The sequence below is a fragment of the Fukomys damarensis genome, unplaced genomic scaffold (assembly GCF_012274545.1).
Source record: "Fukomys damarensis isolate Sample0158 unplaced genomic scaffold, DMR_v1.0_HiC HiC_scaffold_24, whole genome shotgun sequence".
Lineage (NCBI taxonomy): Eukaryota > Metazoa > Chordata > Mammalia > Rodentia > Bathyergidae > Fukomys > Fukomys damarensis.
This window is the reverse complement of record NW_022900936.1, coordinates 58550062-58567160: the sequence shown is the minus strand read 5'-3', so window position 1 is coordinate 58567160 and position 17099 is coordinate 58550062. Positions and strand designations below refer to the sequence as shown.

The following is a 17099-nucleotide window of genomic DNA, read 5'->3' as shown; positions in this document are numbered from 1 at the left end:
TCTCTCTCTGTCTCCCCTCTCCCTCTCTCTCTCCCCCCCCATCCCTCTTCCCCTCTCTCCCTCTCTCTCTCTTCTTTTTTCCCTCTTCTAACCAGACAGCGGGAGGGTTCCTGGCTCTTAGCCAGCCCAAAAGCCTCTAAGTGTTTTGCACTTGTTTCAGGGAGTAGCTGCCCGGGGATTTTTCAGCATTTTCACTAGAGAACAAAGAGTTCTTTACAAAGGAAAGGGGTGGGGGGGGGAGTGAGCTTAATGTCTGATATATGTTTTTCTATTTTATTAGTTTTTTCGCCTAAAAAGAAAAAGACAGGAACAGAACATTCCCTCTATAAAGACACAAAGACATTCAAAAGAAATTCAGTTTTCTCCCTATCCCCCCAATATATATATACGTGAAAAAATTAAAAGGAAAAAGACTAATTAAGTTGGATGTGTTGCTCTTTTCTCCTTTTTTAATCTCTTTAAATCCAACTGTTCTTATGCTTACTCTATGCCATTTTTTTCCTACTCACAATAAAAGTTGTTCAGGATGCATGTTCTCTTATCTCTTTTCCTTTTCTGGATCTCCAAAATCTTACGGAGGACAGAGCAAGAGTCTTATCAAATAATCAATTTACTAGTGAGAACATCTTTCACTTTTGCCACTTGGGTAAAAAGTTAATTATAAAATTCGGGCTCCCAAAATACCTATGGGGTACATCAGTTCATTCGATCTCACAAGTTTTTGCACCCATCTGTTTAAAAGGTACCAGCTCGGCCACTTGTCAGTTATTAAGAAAAGGCAGTAAGGAAACAGATATTTGTATTTTATTTTTGTTTCTATTACATAAATGACAAAACTCCAGAGAGATTATTTACGCCACCTATGATATAGTAGTCCAAGCAAAAGACAGTCTAGACGGAGGCTTTTCAACAATTCTGATTGCCTCGGAGCTTTGTAATCCCCATTTGATATTTTGCAGATGCACGTATATTTTTACTATGACTTTGTCTTTGTATCAAACATTCCAGAATGCTTATCATTTTCAAATTAATGTTCCAACAAAAGAAAAAAGAAATCAGGATGTGAACTGCATGTGCAAAATCTAGTAAACAATTTTATCTCTTATACCTGCTGTACATTTATATTTTTGTATTAATATCCTTGAATTATAAAACCAAGGAAGTGTTTTCTTTCTAAAAGTTCTCTTAAAGCATTCATATTTTGATTGTCATTTGGAAATTTTTCTAAGGTACAGAATAGACACTAAACGGAACAAGGAGGAAAATCTGCAAACACCACAAAAATCTTTAAATACATATTATGTACAGTTCCTAACTGCAAATAACTATTTTGCTAAGTGGAAAACAACCACAGCAGTTTTTTCAAGGATTAGAAACTCTTTCCTTCTTTTCTTTTACCCCCCCCCACCACCCACCCATCCATTCACTGAAAACATTATTATTTAAGTCCCTGGGGAAGACAACTGTAAGAAACACTAGAAACCTATACATTTTTCCTATTTATGAAATGTATATATATCACTGCTTAAGTGTGTAATACCTACCAGGGCCAGGGAGATAACACATGGGAAGCCCTCCTGGCTGAGAGGTGTGAGTGCTTTATGTTTGAAGTAAGTTGATAACAAGAAATCTTTACCGGGAACCTTACTATGTATGTGTTGCCTCAGTAATGACCCTCAAAGAAAAAACAAGCACCAGGTGGCCAGTGTTAGCACTTGAACTTGCTGAAAGATACTAGAATTAAGGGAAGTTTGGGTAAATCCAAAATTGTCTGGGGTAACTCACTTGTTACAGTTACATGTTTTCATGAGGAAATTTATTGAATTGCCTTTAGACTTCTATAATTGTCAAATTTTTAATGTTTTCAGTAATTCTTAGGGAGCAAATGACTTTTAGAAAGAAAGTCGTCAAAATAAAAGAAACTTAGTCTTTAAAAAGTTTTATAATGAAGGCAAGAGATTGTAGGGTTTTTTTCTTTTTGCTTGGTTTTCTAATCTCCCCATCCCAAACTCTTTCATTGCTACAAAGGTTGTATCTGCAACTCTCTCTCCCTCTCTCTCTCTCTCTCTCTCTCTCTCTCTCTTTGATGTCACCAAGAGGGTTTTTGAAAGAGACAGAGGGACTCAGAGCAGAAACTGTTAATGAAAGCTGCAGTATTTCCTCTTGATCCCAACTTAGGCAGCTCCCATCAGCTAGTTGTGCCTCCAGGAGTACAGTGAAAGGTGATAGCTGTCATTCTGGGATTCTTCATGGATCTGACCTGAGAGTAACACATTCACAGTCTAAGAGAAAAGGGAAAAAAATAGAGGAGGAGGAAAGAAAAGCTCTTTGAGCTGGAATACACTGGCCCTTTCTTCCTGGAGGCAATCCGCTCCAGTTCTTGGCGACGTGTCCTGCACTATCAGATATCATATGACTTTTTATTTAGATTCCTTTTCGGAGAATGGCCTGTTAGGACTCTGTTTGTTTTCTTTTATTTAATTTCCTTCTCCCCTCACCCGCTAGTTTTTTGTATCAGTGTGTGTCAGAGAGTGTGTGTGTATGCGCGCGTGCATATATGTGTGCAATTTTTATCTTTGTTTTTGTTCCGTTGATCTGATGCGTTATTTAAGGACAAAGCTTTAATTATTTCAGTATACTGGTTAATCATTTGCCAGAAAGAAACCTCATTCTAGGCTTTTGGGGAGGTCGGTTTTAAAACACATGCCTTAACACATGAAGCTGAAGATCCTAAATGCATGCTAGCCAGCCTTTGGCCCACTCCCTCACCTTAATTTAACCCTCCTCCTCATCAGCATGCATAGCAGCGCAAGTTAGGAAACACCTGTGCTGAGTTGAGAGGGAAATAAAAGCAGAGGCAACTTCTTCAAATCTGCACTCCCAGTTTCACTTTAAAAAACTTTTTAAAATCCTTGATGTCTCTCCCTCTCTCCCTCTCTCCCTCTCCCCCTCTTTCCCTGCCCCCCCCCGCTCTCTCATCTCTCTCTCTCATCTCTATGTCTATCTCTCTCCTTTTTGGGCACCCTCTGTTGAGCTTGAAAACATTAGAGATACTGAACAGTGTGTCTGTGGAGCTTTTGGGAGGCCAAGTGAGCACCCCTGGAGAGCAGAGCAGGAGCTAAAATTCATTCAGAGACTTAAGAATTAAGTAAGAGATTTAAATAAGATCTCTGAGACCTGTGGGGGTTGATCAGGGTTTAGTGATAGATGGAAAATTGAATATTTAGGGTTCTAATGGAAGAAGAATAAAAATTCCCGGCAGGAATGACATAGATACTTGTTCTGAAATGAGTTCTGTAAAAACTGTCCACAATCAAATTTTTATTTTTTATATCTCAAAATTTAACCAGTTGATATATGACTGCCTTGCTTTCCATACTTTCTGTGGAAAAAGATAAACTATAGTGACAATTATTACTATTTCTCCCAAAATTTGGATGGTTTTTTTTTTTTTTTTTAGTTTTGAAGAGTTCAGATTTTGTAGCAAAAGAAAAACAACTTCTCTAGGTATGAATATATTTACATGTACATTACTCTTACCTATGTTTAACATAATACTGTGTGTCATGTTTGAATCAGTATATATATATTTATAGCAACACACAGACTACCTTGAAGGTTCAAATCATCACTACATTCTTTAAACCCATAGTTTTTGTTATTTTCTCTGAAATTATTATTTACAGATCTTAAATTTGTAATGCCTTATCGTAACCAGTGGTGAATTTTGTTGAAATTTAGAGGTGGATTTATTCTGCCTCCTTACAAGTATCCAAAAAGGAAGGGAGAACTATTTTTCGTTCAACAAAAAATTTTAGAGACCTTTTTCCCCTCAACGGCAAACTCCAAAACAGCTTTGTCTGAGAACGTTAAACTTGGCATGGATAAGAAATGTGAGTTTTGCTTTGTTTGAGGAAATTTGTTTTTGAAACAACAATGTTATAAATATTTTTAAATCTCCTGCTGAGCATGCGCTGTCTCTGACTTTATTCATAGTTTTAAACACACACCAAAGTGCAGTCTTCTGCATGGCCACAGGTGAGGCTGCTGATTTGTATGATCTGTCTCTGAGGCACCTTCAGTGAGTCTACTCAGTTTTCCAGAAGGGAAAAGGGTGAAAGCTGAGTTCAGACCCGGATACCCTTCTAAATATCATAGAACAAAAGTAAATTGCCCCATTAAGGCTTGCACATTATGCCCAGGGTAAGTACTGTTCAACTTTCCTTTCTTATAGGAGTTGTCTGCCTTAACTTTTCAGCTTATTCCTAGGAGAGTAAATTTTTTAAAAAATTTAACTCAATGAAGTATTTGACTGAAACAGAAAATTTGCAGATTGTTAAGGGCATCTACTGTGCATAAATTTAGGGATACGAGAATTTGCCAGTGAAATGATAGCAGCTCTGTGTTTTCAGAGCAAAGATGTGCTAGCCTGAACATGCCTGATCTCATCTGGAATCGAAAGCTAAAGCTAGGTGGGCCTGTAATAATACCAGAAAAGGAACACATGTATCTTTTGTGCAAGCTTTTTGTTTTCCCTTTAAGCCAGTCATCTACAGGGAATGACAAAGAAGTAGATTCTCCTCTTGCTGAATGAGTAGCCATACTTTCCTTCTGCAGATATATATTTCCAGTTGTTCTAGGTTGTTTTGTTTTGTTGTTGTCATCGCTGTTGAAGTGTATCCTTTCCTGTCAGTGATTGTTAACACTTTCCATTTTACAGAATGCTTTATCTCCATTAGCTCCGTTTGATGTCTCCTCACTTAGTTACCTTTCTCAAGTCTGCGATGACCCTCTCAGGCTTTGCAATTCTTATTGATTCTTGCCAGAATATACTTCTTCCTTAGCTGTTTTGTTACAGTTATGGTGAAAATAATCTTGTTTTTCAGGCTTTTATAACTATCCAAGCAAATTACCTTTGCTGTGAAATTTCTTAGTTATTCTTAACTCACAACTGAACTTGTCTTGAAAAGACTTGAAGAAAATCCAATTAGTCGAGGGTTTTTTTAGCTACAAATATTATAATAAATGCAAATGATGTTTTTTTACAAAATACTTCTTGATGTACAATGCTTTTCTAATTTGTTTTTCTTTTGGTGCTTTAAAATAGAACCTGAAAATTAAACATGTTTAAAAAAGGAAGAAGAGAAAGAAAAATAAACCTGCAGGTTAATGCTTATATTTAAAATAATCAATTTGAAACAACTCAAAAGTTTTAGTTTTCATTCAACGTATCACCTTTCAATGTCAGTACTACTTTGTAAGGGCATATGTGTGTGTGTGTGTGTGTGTGTGTGTATCTATATACATATTTACAAAGATAGACCTAAAGCTACTCTACATTTATGTTCATTCAATTTTTAAGTAAAAAGGATTACTATTGAAGCAAAAATGTTTATTTATTATATTTTTCTTTAACTTAAAAATCTAATAAATTATTGCTACTATCTGGTTTTAAGTATGTATATGTATATGATATATACTTATTGATATCCATTTGTATTTTAATAATTTATCTTAATTTATACAGTATTTTCATAGATCTTACATGCTTCTGCATTTTATGAAGCTACGTTAACATTCACATTTACTCAAAATAATTTGTTTTGTTCAGTATCTTTTAGTGTTTTTTTTTTTTTTTTAGTTTTCTAATCTAGAAAGTGTATGGCCATTTTTTCCTTTATATGATTGCTATATGTCTTCAGTATTCTGAAGAACAAACTTTTTAACCTGTGATTACCTGGAAAGATTTCAAAAAAGTGGGAGAAGTAATCTTTACCTTGATTCTCCTTGGTCCAAGTATTTGCTTTCACCATACCACCCACAACCCTGAAAAACACAAAAATAAACATGATATGATTATTTTACTGATCACAGAACCAGGAAATACCAAAGAAAATCGTGGCACATGTAGGAAAAAGCCAAGAGCTTCTCCAATAAGATCAGCTGTTTTTGTACTTTTTTTTCTCTCTTGAATTTTGTTTGTAACTTTTTTGGCTTGCTGAAGCAGATCCCCATAATCTCACAAAGCCATAGCAAATTTGCAGTGCCACAACAGCACTGCAGCCAGGGACAGCCCAGAAGACCCGATCCTGGGTGACTGCAGACTTCCCCAGCAATGACACAAGGTTGGAGGAGTAAGTCGGCTACTCTTCGCTTTGCATCTTTTCTGGTCAGTTCAGCCTGCCAGGTAGACAGATTTTTTCTTTCTGTGACTTTTCTTTCATCGGTGGCTTTTCCTTTAAAAACCAGTGACTTTCTACTTCTTTAAAGAAATGGCTCATATAGCAAAGCATACCAGTTTTGTTTTTTTTTTTTTAATTGGGAAGGGCAAGGGCAAAAAGCAGCTTAGACACTCTGGGAAATACCCCAAGTATTATCAAGCTCATAGCTAATTTTTTTTATGCTCAGGTCTATAACTTTTCTTTCCAAGGCCGTTAAGTGGTTGAAAGTAGTGAATGCAATAACTATAGGGTGCAATCTATGATCCAACTGATTCAGTAGATGGAGCTCTTCCCCTTACGTCTGCATTTCAATTAATGTCCCACTGCAATTTGTGGGACTCTGTTTTAAGATGTGTCGCACTACACATGGAAAACCCAGGTTTGCAGAGCAGGAGAAAAAGATTTCCAGGCACTTTTCAAAAGACACGAAGCATGTTTGAAGCGCAAAACTACTGGCAGCAGTAAGGATGTGGTGGAAAATGAAGTTTATCTGTCTAAAATTCTCCTTGTGTTCGTTGATATTCTTAAGTGTGAAGTTAAATCCTAGCACTTATCAAAGTAGTGATTAGTACTGTAAGTTTAGAAAAGTGCATAGCACATACAGGGTTTTTGCTGTATTCGTGGTAAATTCACTCAGGCTATCTGAAATGCGCAGACCTCCTTTCATTTGATTCTGCAAAGGCATCTTAATACTGTAATGCAATTGTTTCATCCAATTAGTCTGGAGAACCTGGCTGAAATGTTACAGATTCTGAATTGTGACAGTGCTGTGGAGGGCAAAGCAGCTCTGTTAGTAAAGTGCCTCTGTAGAAGCCAAAATAATTTCAACAGTAACTGAAAATAGATTTCAATATCTGTTTTAAGTGAAAATGCTACCTGTTTATTTTTAAATGAATCAAAATGAATATTAGCCACAAAAATTGTTGTCAGTGTTATAATATTTTCAGTTCCAATAATTCTAAGCTTGATCATGTCCTTCCCTGGTGCCAGAAAGAACAAAGTATGTATACTATATATAATAGATTATCTGCCTTCATCTAATGTCATCTCACAGACTGAGATATTATTGAATATCGTTTGTTAAATTCTGATAAGATCATCTGGCCAAAGTAGAACTGATCTTGGCTTTAGTACCAAAAGAAATAGCATTTTTAAAGGACTTGGATTTCCTTTTCACACCATGTGTCTGAGTCCAGTACGGTCCAGGAAAATAGAAAGGATGAGACGAAATTATTCCTAAGCAGCCGCCGTAGGCCAAACACTGAAGCAGTGCCAACCTGGACCAATCAAATCACCTTCTCAAAATATACATGCTTTTGTCGAACACTTATGTGAAGAGAAACAGGGAGGAAGTCCTTGAAACTGCATTCAAATAAATGATTCTTCACTAATTTCAACGAAGTCCACAGTAATAAATGCAATGATTTTTATTCAGAATTCAGAAACTCAGAACATCTGAGTTTTCTTGGCCAGCTAAGGCTCTCTAAATGTTGTGCTCTCAAATCTTTGAACATAACTGTACTTTCAGATTTAAGCAAGTGAAAAACTTCTCACAGAGAGCAAAGAGTAAAATTGATGGAAACTCAAAATCAATTCCAAAACCATTTCTGGCATGATGAGAATAACATTTGTGCTGTGTTTAAAGCAGTTTAAAACAAGAAAATGATAAAATGATCAATATACTTAAAGCCAAAAATAACCAGGAGAGAACAGTCTGTAATCCAGTCCCAGTCCCGAAACCCTACACTTTTGATTGAATGTGAAAATAAACGAGTATATGTTTTATAAGGTAGCATTGTAAGCTTTATAACATAAACAGCAGTGATGAAATGCCAAGCATTCAACTCTAAGCATTTTCAAAGCTTAGCCAAACAAAAATTCCTGAAGCTAAGCCATTGAGTATTTATTCATATATACTATGACCATTAAAATAACAAAAAATAAAGAATGTATGGATTGCACGGTAAAGTACATTGTCACTTTACAGCCTACGTACCCTTCTTATTTTAAAAAAGGAAGATTTTAACTACAGCAAAATAATATTTTAGGCTACATCAGAAAATGAGTGAATTGGTCAGTGTGGATCAGATTTAATATTTCTTTAAAAATATATTGATTCTTCACTAATGTATGAAATTCAATTCATACGTAAATATAAATGATGCACTTTTTATACTTATTGCTTTAATAGATTGCTTTGAAAGATTAAGTTAACACTAATAAATTTTGAACTTGTGGATTTGAGGCCAATGAAATTCCACTGACTAGATTCACAAAAATCTCTCCAGACAAGATTTTTGCTCCAATGATTTTCCGAGTCATTTGACTGAAGAGGAATTTATTGATCAAACGCGGTAAAATTTGTCTTTCAATAAAAAAAAATCCTTGCTGAAGAAATTACAATGATAACAAATTGCAGAAGCACATTTAGTTTTGTTGAAGGAAGGTGCAGTAGGAATGATGATAATTCTAGTGAGCACCGTGACGAATGTAACCACAGTGAAGCATGTGTGATTTCATCAGGAAGAGTGAACTCAGTGGGCAAGGTCAGAGAGTGAGGCAGAAGTCACGACTGAGCAGGGACTAATGAGTAGTTATTGGGGACGTTTAAAGCTTGTGCATGGGTGCAGAGTGAAGATATGCAAAAGAAGACCTAATCAACTTCAAAAGTGGTTACAAAAAACTCAGTACTTTTTCCTATAGGATATAATCAACTGTAGCATTCACTGTAACAGGAAATTTTAACATCATAAGCTTTAGTGGTCCAGTGTGATAATAGTTGTAAAGGGCTGTTGTGCACACCTGCTTAAAGATTTATGTAAGGGTAACTGTTATAAAAACTTGTTATGCTATTGTTTGAAGTTGAAAAGCTCTAATTTAAATGTCGACAGAGCAAATGTCAGCATCATAGAATCATAATCATTGCATCTTAAAGCCTGAAGGAGCTTGTGATATCTCAATACGGATAAGTAGATTAACCAACACTCCAGAAAGAGCACTGGAATAGCTGATACAGGACCACTAGAATTTGGAATTTTAAAAATATATTTAAAATATATATAATATTGTATATTGGATTATATATTACAGTGGTTTGTATTTGGAAAATAGAATTTAAAAGAAAAGCTTAATAAATAGAGAAACTAAAGCTACACAAATTTACCTAGACCATTGATGCTATACCTTGGTTCCCATTAACTATGGTTTCCAAATAAGAAAGGGCACAAGAATTTGCAGAAATACAAGGTTTTACTCTGATCAAAGGGGTTGGGGGCCTAACAAATCAAGAAATTCTATCTGCACTTAACTACTCACTTTACCAATAAGAAAACTTAAACACAGAGAAGAGACAAAACTTTCTTAAGATGAGAAAGGCAAAACTGAGACTGGAACTCAAAATTCTGTAAACATGCTGTACTCCTAAACCATAAGACTGGCCCCAAAACATATTTTGAGAACTAAAATGTTGTTCCAGGAATAACTGAATAAGAGAACAGAGGAACTAAACCCTTACATTTTGTATTTCTGTACCAATGACTTCATCTTAGATGAGGCCGGGGCAGGAATGTGCAGGCAGAATAAAGCACCCTGAGGAATGTTTAAGAATGCACCCAGATCCATGCACTCCCTAAAGGATTTGTGGAATTTGCACACTCTCCTGGCCCCTATCGCTGTCTAATTTTTCTTCTTCCCTTTACTCCAACAAAAAAGAGAAAGGAAAAAAAAAAAGAAAGGGAAGAGAGAGGGAGGGAAAGAAGAAGACAGAGAAAGAGAGAGTAATGAAAAAGAAGAAAGAAAAAGCTTAAAATTTTGTATTCAGAATTTTGTTTGGGAAATAAGTCCGTCTTCCTAGAAATAATCCTGTACAGATCAGTGTATTTTATTAGCTCACCAAAGTATGAATTCTACCCATAGTGCTGATTTATCAAGTTTAAACACATTACAAATGGGACTATACCTTGTTTCCTCAGCATTCACTGTATTTACCTATCCCTGTTCCTCTTCCCCTCATGTTCCCAAAAAGAAGCACATGTTTTCTTCTGTGTTTCTCTAATAACTTTATCTCGTAATGATTGTCATATTCTGTGTTATTGATTAGCTATTTCTATGTTCATTTGTAATATAAAAAGCGACTGTATGTAATTTTAGCCAGTGTACTTGCTTTTACTGAGCCTCACTTTCCACATGTATAATGAGGAAAATAATGCCTACCTTGCTGAAAGATTGTAAGATTTCCATTAAATGAAGACTCTGAAGTTCCTAGTGCAATGACGAGCTCGATTGTCTCTCAATATCGTTGTCCTACTACTAAATTATCATTATTAGGATGCTCCTGCCTCTATTTCTTTTTCCTTAATATAAATCTTGAGGTCACAGATTGACCTAGTTAAGTACAATGTCTATTCACGCAGTGAGCACAATGATTTTACATAATGGGAACTGAATAAAAATATATTTACTCTTTTTACCCAAGTCCATATTTGACCAATTGCTTTCTCACAAAGGTCCTTAAATTCTGTCCCAGTAATTTAGAATAGTGGTGGTCATAGCCAGTACCCTACCCATGTACAGTTGTGTTACACACTGTAAACTGTCAATGCAGTATCTTTCAGACTCTTGACCACTTAGGATGGTTCTTTAAAGGATCCACAGAAGTATCAGCTTGTATTTCTAGTTTAAGTGATTAATGATCTTATTATATATCTCTCTATAGGCTGAACTAAAAACTTTCACTTTGGAGAACAAGTCAAGATCTTGAATTTAATTTTGGTTGCATCCGTTATAAGCCAATTGTGTATTCATTACATTTATAGATTCCCTCTTCAGCCATATAGTTTCATGGCCATTGAGAACACCTGAATCTTTGTTGAATGCCCTTAGATTTTACTTTGGAGACCTGAAAGTGAGGCACTGGAACATTTTTGATAGGTAGCTGTCATCTTTGGCATTTTCTTCCTTTAAGTGGTCTAGATTTGAAGGAGGAAGTTAAAGAATTTTTAACTGGCTGGAGTATGGCATGGAAAACACGTATTAATACAGTCTATGGTCAGCACGGTTTATCTACACATTTCTGTTTTTCAAGGCATATTACCACATTCTGTGGAAATGGAAAATTTCTTAAAAATAGAAACAATAAAACAACTTGAGGCAGTTAAGGAAAGTGGTATAACTTTAAATGCATGTGTTCAGCAGTAAGCAGGACAGCATACAAGATGGACTCTGGCTGTATATGGATCTCATTCATCCTTGAAGTTTCATTGAACAGGGAGGAAAAATGAAAAAGAGGTAGAGAATGTAGGCACAGCAGAAGATGGTCTCACAGCAGGGTGTGCTCAATTCTGGAAGAACATTGCATTTTAATCAGCCAGAAGTTGTGTTTATTTGAGAGTGAGCTGGTGTTTGTGAGGGGAACAAGGTCCTATTTCGTTGAACCAGTAAATCCATAAAGGGTTTTGACTTTGCCAGAGTATTGGTGTTGGCATCAAAAGAAGAAAGTTTTGCAGATTTCTGTGTGTGCACTTGCTGTTACTGGTGTTCCTGGTGGGTGGCTGAATCATCCTGATGGCATTCAACAGGAACCAGCTGCTGAGAATATTAAAATGCAAGCATTTATTCCTCTAGAGAGACAGTAGCATCTGCAAAGTTTTCCTATCTTGATAGTACAGATAATCCCAGGAAGCATTATCTAGTAGTTTTAACTCTCTATTCATTTATATATTTTCTTTTCATCATTATTATCAGTATCTCAAGTCCAAACTGGAAAGAAGAGTGCTGAGTCCTGAGTCCACGCCAGGTTAAAGAGACTGATAATAAGCAGTTGGCCAGGAACATATTGTTCTCTCCTGCGCTTTACCTTGAACTGTGATCTCAAGCGGGGAACTGGCATCCCCCTCATTTGGCCTGCCTTCTTTCTGAAGAGCCAGCCTGCCGCACTCATAGCCTTTAGGGAGCTCTCTGCAGACAACAACTCCCTCCCCATTCCCACCGGAGTAGGGCTTCTGAACTTTCTTTCTACTTATAAAATTTATGAATTTGTTGCTCTCCTTGTGTGCTTTTTTGTTTGTTTTGTTATTGCTGGTGGTTTTTTGGTTTTGCTTTTGGTTTTTGAGATAGCATCAATAAATTGGGGGAAAAAAGTGTAAAGAGGAGGTCTGGATTCAGTAATCTACTAAGTCTTTTCCATCTCTAATATTTATGAATAATGTATTGAATGGGTGGAAAAAATGTTGAATATGTTCATTATGAAATATATTCACCGGTGTGTTGCTTAGAATATAAAAGAGCAAAGCAGTTGCCGTGTAACTACTTCCTTACAATACATGTACTGGTACAACAGATCTCTGTTTCCTTTCCTATTCCACTGCGTATCGTCCCCAAACACACTCTATGTGTCTGAGTGGCAACTGCAGACAGAGTACCTGGTGGGATGTCAGCTTGCCCAGGTTCTTAGGGGACAGATGCACTCGTGGTGGAGTCTAAGCAGAAGCAGCTTTGTGGAAGGTATTGATAGTGCAGTCTTTTTTCTGAGAATCACCGAAGCCAGTTTCACAGAGCAGACATTGCTCAAATGGTGTCAGGCTGCAGATTTTACTTAGAGTCATCAGAAAAAAAAATTGTAATTTGGCTTCTCATTTAAAAAAAAGAAATAGCATGGGTAACTAATGTGTTGGCAGTGTTGCATTCAGAAATACGTGAGCAAGAAAATTCAGAACTAAAAGTTTATGATGTGCATCTTTAAGATTCATTTTATATTTTTCTCCGCTGGTTTTCTTTCATAATTGTGTTGTGTTTAGGATTTATTAAAAATAACCGTATTTCCTAAGCATTTACTAGATGTCTGAGAGACAAGAAGAAGCATGACAACAGGCAGCAAATCTAGGATTTTTTTTTTTTTGAGTCAGACAAATAATTGACAAAAGAGATAATAAGGAGTTAAAATAATACCAAAATAGTCTTTCCCTGGCCAGATAACAGTGGGGCTCATTATTTGTCAAATATGTCACCATAAGTGACATGCAAATCCATGCCAAAATGGAGAAAGACCATTTAAGGACAGGAACTAAAAGGGCGCAGCCCTATTGTACAGTACAGAACATTTCCAAGTTAAAGCAGTTCGACAGTGCGACAGAACGCTCTGGCCTTTGTCTGAGGTCTCAGGAGAACAGTGGGTATTGATGAGCAGGATCTGCCTCAGAGAAGCCCTTGCTTCTTGCTGGATCACTTCAGAGCCAATGGACAAGCTCGTGCTAGTGGAGGGTCCAAGACACCACCATACTGACATCAACTTCATAGTGACATTAACTCAGACTAATTGTCTCAGCATTATTTATCATCATGCATTTCAAAGATGTGTTCTGATCTTTTTTCCTGTGCTGAAAGCCATCAGAGCTGATCAAGAACAAGTATATAAATTCAGAGCAGCCACATTTACCAATAGTTTCTAATGATCTCAGGGAGACTGAAAGTAAAATGGAGAGAAATATTAAAATATTTTTTCAGGAAAATTGCATTGTCCAACATTTAGATCAAGTCACTAGAAATAACAATGGCTACCAGTTTCAGAGGAGTGTAACAGAAGAGCAGATGTGGCAAGTTTTTTTTCCAGCTCCACCCTTTCTTACAGGACAAATTGCTTAACCTGTCTATGTAATAGTGTATTTGTCAAATAAATAGAAAACCATCTATCTTCATCTGCTTCACAGCAGTATTGCTAAGGCTTATTGTGCACACATATATAAATGTATATATTACAGCTCTCTATTTACAGCAGGGGAGGACGATTTTAAAATAAATGAATCAAGGTTTCATACGTGCATCTGTCATGAAGATCACTTACAATTTTTTGTGTATTTTAAGACCTCCTCTGTTAATTACCAATTGTTAAAACACTTGAAAAATGATGACTGTGTCTCTATCACCTCTGTGAAATGGAACGCTTTTTTAAATCTAAGCATGATAATAGAGATTCAAACACATTTCCTTATACATAAGGATCCTACTGGCTACTCAGAGCAGCACAGTGATATTGAGCAAAGCAAGCAATAAGCTTTACCAATACTTACCTTTCTAAAAATGATAAATCAAAGACATAGTGATTGGTCTCTTGCCAAAGTATAGTTCTGGCTTAGGGGAAACTGATACTCTGCTTTAAGTACTCATTTTTGAGAAAGTAGATCAAAAGTATATATGAAGAACATTTTAAGTCTAGGCCTAAACAAATGTCTTAGGCATATTTAAACATTACTCATCTGTCACAACAAGAAGCAGGCTCAGTATACATAAAGCCATAAGATCATTGGGAAAGAGGCCACATTCATTTTACTCTGCCCTGCTGTTATTCTTCTGATGTTGGTCTTGGCTCTTTAATCCCCTCTTTCTCCATACAGACTGGGTGGAATGATAATGACATAAAGAGGGCAGGTGAAGATAAATAAATGTGAATTTTTAGACATGAGGGTTGCCCTCTAATAGCTTTTCCTCTGGCCCTTTCCAAGCATCCAGGAAAGAGAAATTTAGCTTCCATGAGGAATGAAGTCATAGCTCCAACTTAGCATAATAAGAGGAGAGAGCGAGGGAGCAAGCAGACTCTTAGTGAAAGGAGTTTCTCCTGGGCTAGGACCAGTTCTCCTATTTCCTCTACTTTTTTCCAAATCGAAGAGTTATTGTGGAACTTCATCTTTTGCTTCTGAAACTGTGTGTACATGCCCAAGATCTACTCAAGGTAAGGCTAGAAAGTAATCAGGGATAAGACTTAGATCCAGAAAAGTCAGCTTCTTTTTAGTAACTTCTGCTTGTTTTGTGTTGTTTTTTAGGGGAAATTGTGTTTTTGGAAAATAAGTTTAACTGCCATACACTGGTATCCATCCCGGGCACCCTTAGGCTGTAGCAGAAGTGGGGATTAGAGGGTGTGACAAGTGCAGCAGAAGCCAGTGCAGTTGCAGTCCATCACATATGTTCACCGACCCCAGGTTTTCTACTTCTTGTTACAGAATTCAGAATTCAGAATTCTTCCTACTCTGGGCTTACTGAGAACTTTGAGAGTGATGTTTGCTTTGTGACTGTGGGACAGGAATGCCTGGGACCCTAACTACAATCAGGGCCTGCTTCATGAGTGTCCAACCCACGCTGTTGTACAGAGCCCTATGCATGGAAAGGCCACATGTTTGACTTAATGCATTAATTTTGCTGTCTTGAAATTCTTAATGATTTTTAAATAAAGGGATACACATTTTTCAGTTTTTCTTGAGCCCCACAAATTATGTATCTTGTCCTTGGAATTCTCTTTCCCTGACATGCTACCTGAAGGTATCAGTCACATATCTTCTCTCCCTGGAAATGATGCTCTCTTTTGATTCCTCAGAAGCTTATTCCTCTGCTAAACCCTGAAGATTTATGTTCAAATAATGTGTCTCAAAGAATTCACCTCCTCCATATGCCTTAAGATGATTATGATCATGGTGTTCTTGTTTATAACCAAAAACTCTGTAGTTGTTTTAGCCAACTATTTATTGTTTTGTTTTGTTTGCTAGAGGTTAATACTTGAAAGAAACAGTTAATGTTGGGATAGTAAGGTCTTTGCCCTTTACCAAATTTTAAAACAAGCATCAGCCATTAGATTGAGATTTTTAACGGAGCATTTAGCATTCAGGTTAGCTTAGTCTTGGTACTTCCCAACTGTCATGTAATCAAATACATTAGTGTATTCTCCTGAACCTGTAAGGCTCTCACCAGTCCCATTGCTGATTGTCCTGTCTCCTTAACTTCACTGTCCATTCTGCCTTGAGCCAATATCAATCCTATCATCCTCCTTACTCAGAAAGCAACTAGCATTAGAAGGATGGAGTCTCTCTCTTTAGCCAACATCTGACACCTAATGAGAGTAATTCTTGCTGAATTTCAGACATACACACTCACCCTTGTCTATATCTTGAGAGTGAAAATTACAGAACTCAAGGTCCAGACCAGACTCCAAGGAGGTGAATGGCCCTGTCCATAGTGACAGTTTGTTGGACCCATACCCTAAACAGAAGAATCGAGATGCCCTGACTCCCAGTAGATATGCTTTGAAAGATTCAGGGTCCCATTCCTGAAAGGTAAATTTTATATGACTGGTCCATAAACCATTTTTCAAGCACCGTAACTGAGAGGAGTAAAAGATATATGTATTATCCACACTGGGGAAGAGTCCTGTTCCAGGAGAAGCCACTGGCTTGAGCTAGCTGGGTTCTTTGAATCTATAAAATATTTCTTATCACTAATAATCCTCCAGAATTGTGGGAGGATCCAGAGAGATACCTAATGTAAGGGTTAACTCATTAGAAAGCTCAGAAAGGGTTAACTTCTTCTCCTGCCCATACTCCTCTCTCACATCCCTTCCACACATGTCTTCTCCCTCATCTATGACAGGATGGAAGGCAGGAAGAATCTGATAGAGAAATGCCAGACTGGCTAGTGTTGCTGAGTTTAAAGTGCAGGAAATTAGGTTAGCCTACCTTTGCCTAATCCAGGTAGACTGAACTTTTCCAGGTTTTAAATGGATGCTGACTTCCTACCTAGCAACAACACAAATGTGGCACAGCAGAAGGGCCAAAAGCATAACTGATAAACTATGTCATTCCCCAAAGGATTTTTTTTTCAGTGCTGGGGATTGAACTCAGGACCATGTGCCGAGGCAGGCACAGGGCCACTGAGCTAAATCCCCACCCCACCCCACCCCACCCAGGGATTTTTTGTGTGTTTCTGGAAAGTTCCTGATAAAGCCCACGAGAGGAGGCTGAGTTCTTTTCAGGCCTGGCCACCCACTTCACTCTCCCCTCCATAAGCAGAGTCCAGGGTCCTATGTCAATTTTATTCCTCAGCTTACCTGGTTCCAAAATT

The 17099-nt window shown here is 37.1% G+C and overlaps 1 protein-coding gene across 10 annotated transcripts in view; it reads left to right on the top strand.

Annotated features, from left to right (window-relative positions):
• Zbtb20 (zinc finger and BTB domain containing 20) overlaps window positions 1-17099 on the top strand; it is a 357321-nt gene that overhangs the window by 229078 nt on the left and 111144 nt on the right. Inside the window, exon 1 of one of the 10 annotated variants that reach the window (XM_010630070.3) lies at window positions 4011-4203. The exons of 8 other annotated variants lie outside the window; for them this stretch is intronic. The gene's annotated coding sequence lies outside the window, so the exon portion shown is untranslated. Of the gene's footprint in view, window positions 1-4010; window positions 4204-6104; window positions 6188-17099 lie in introns of those variants that run through there. One more of the 10 variants, XM_010630072.3, reaches the window with a different exon arrangement.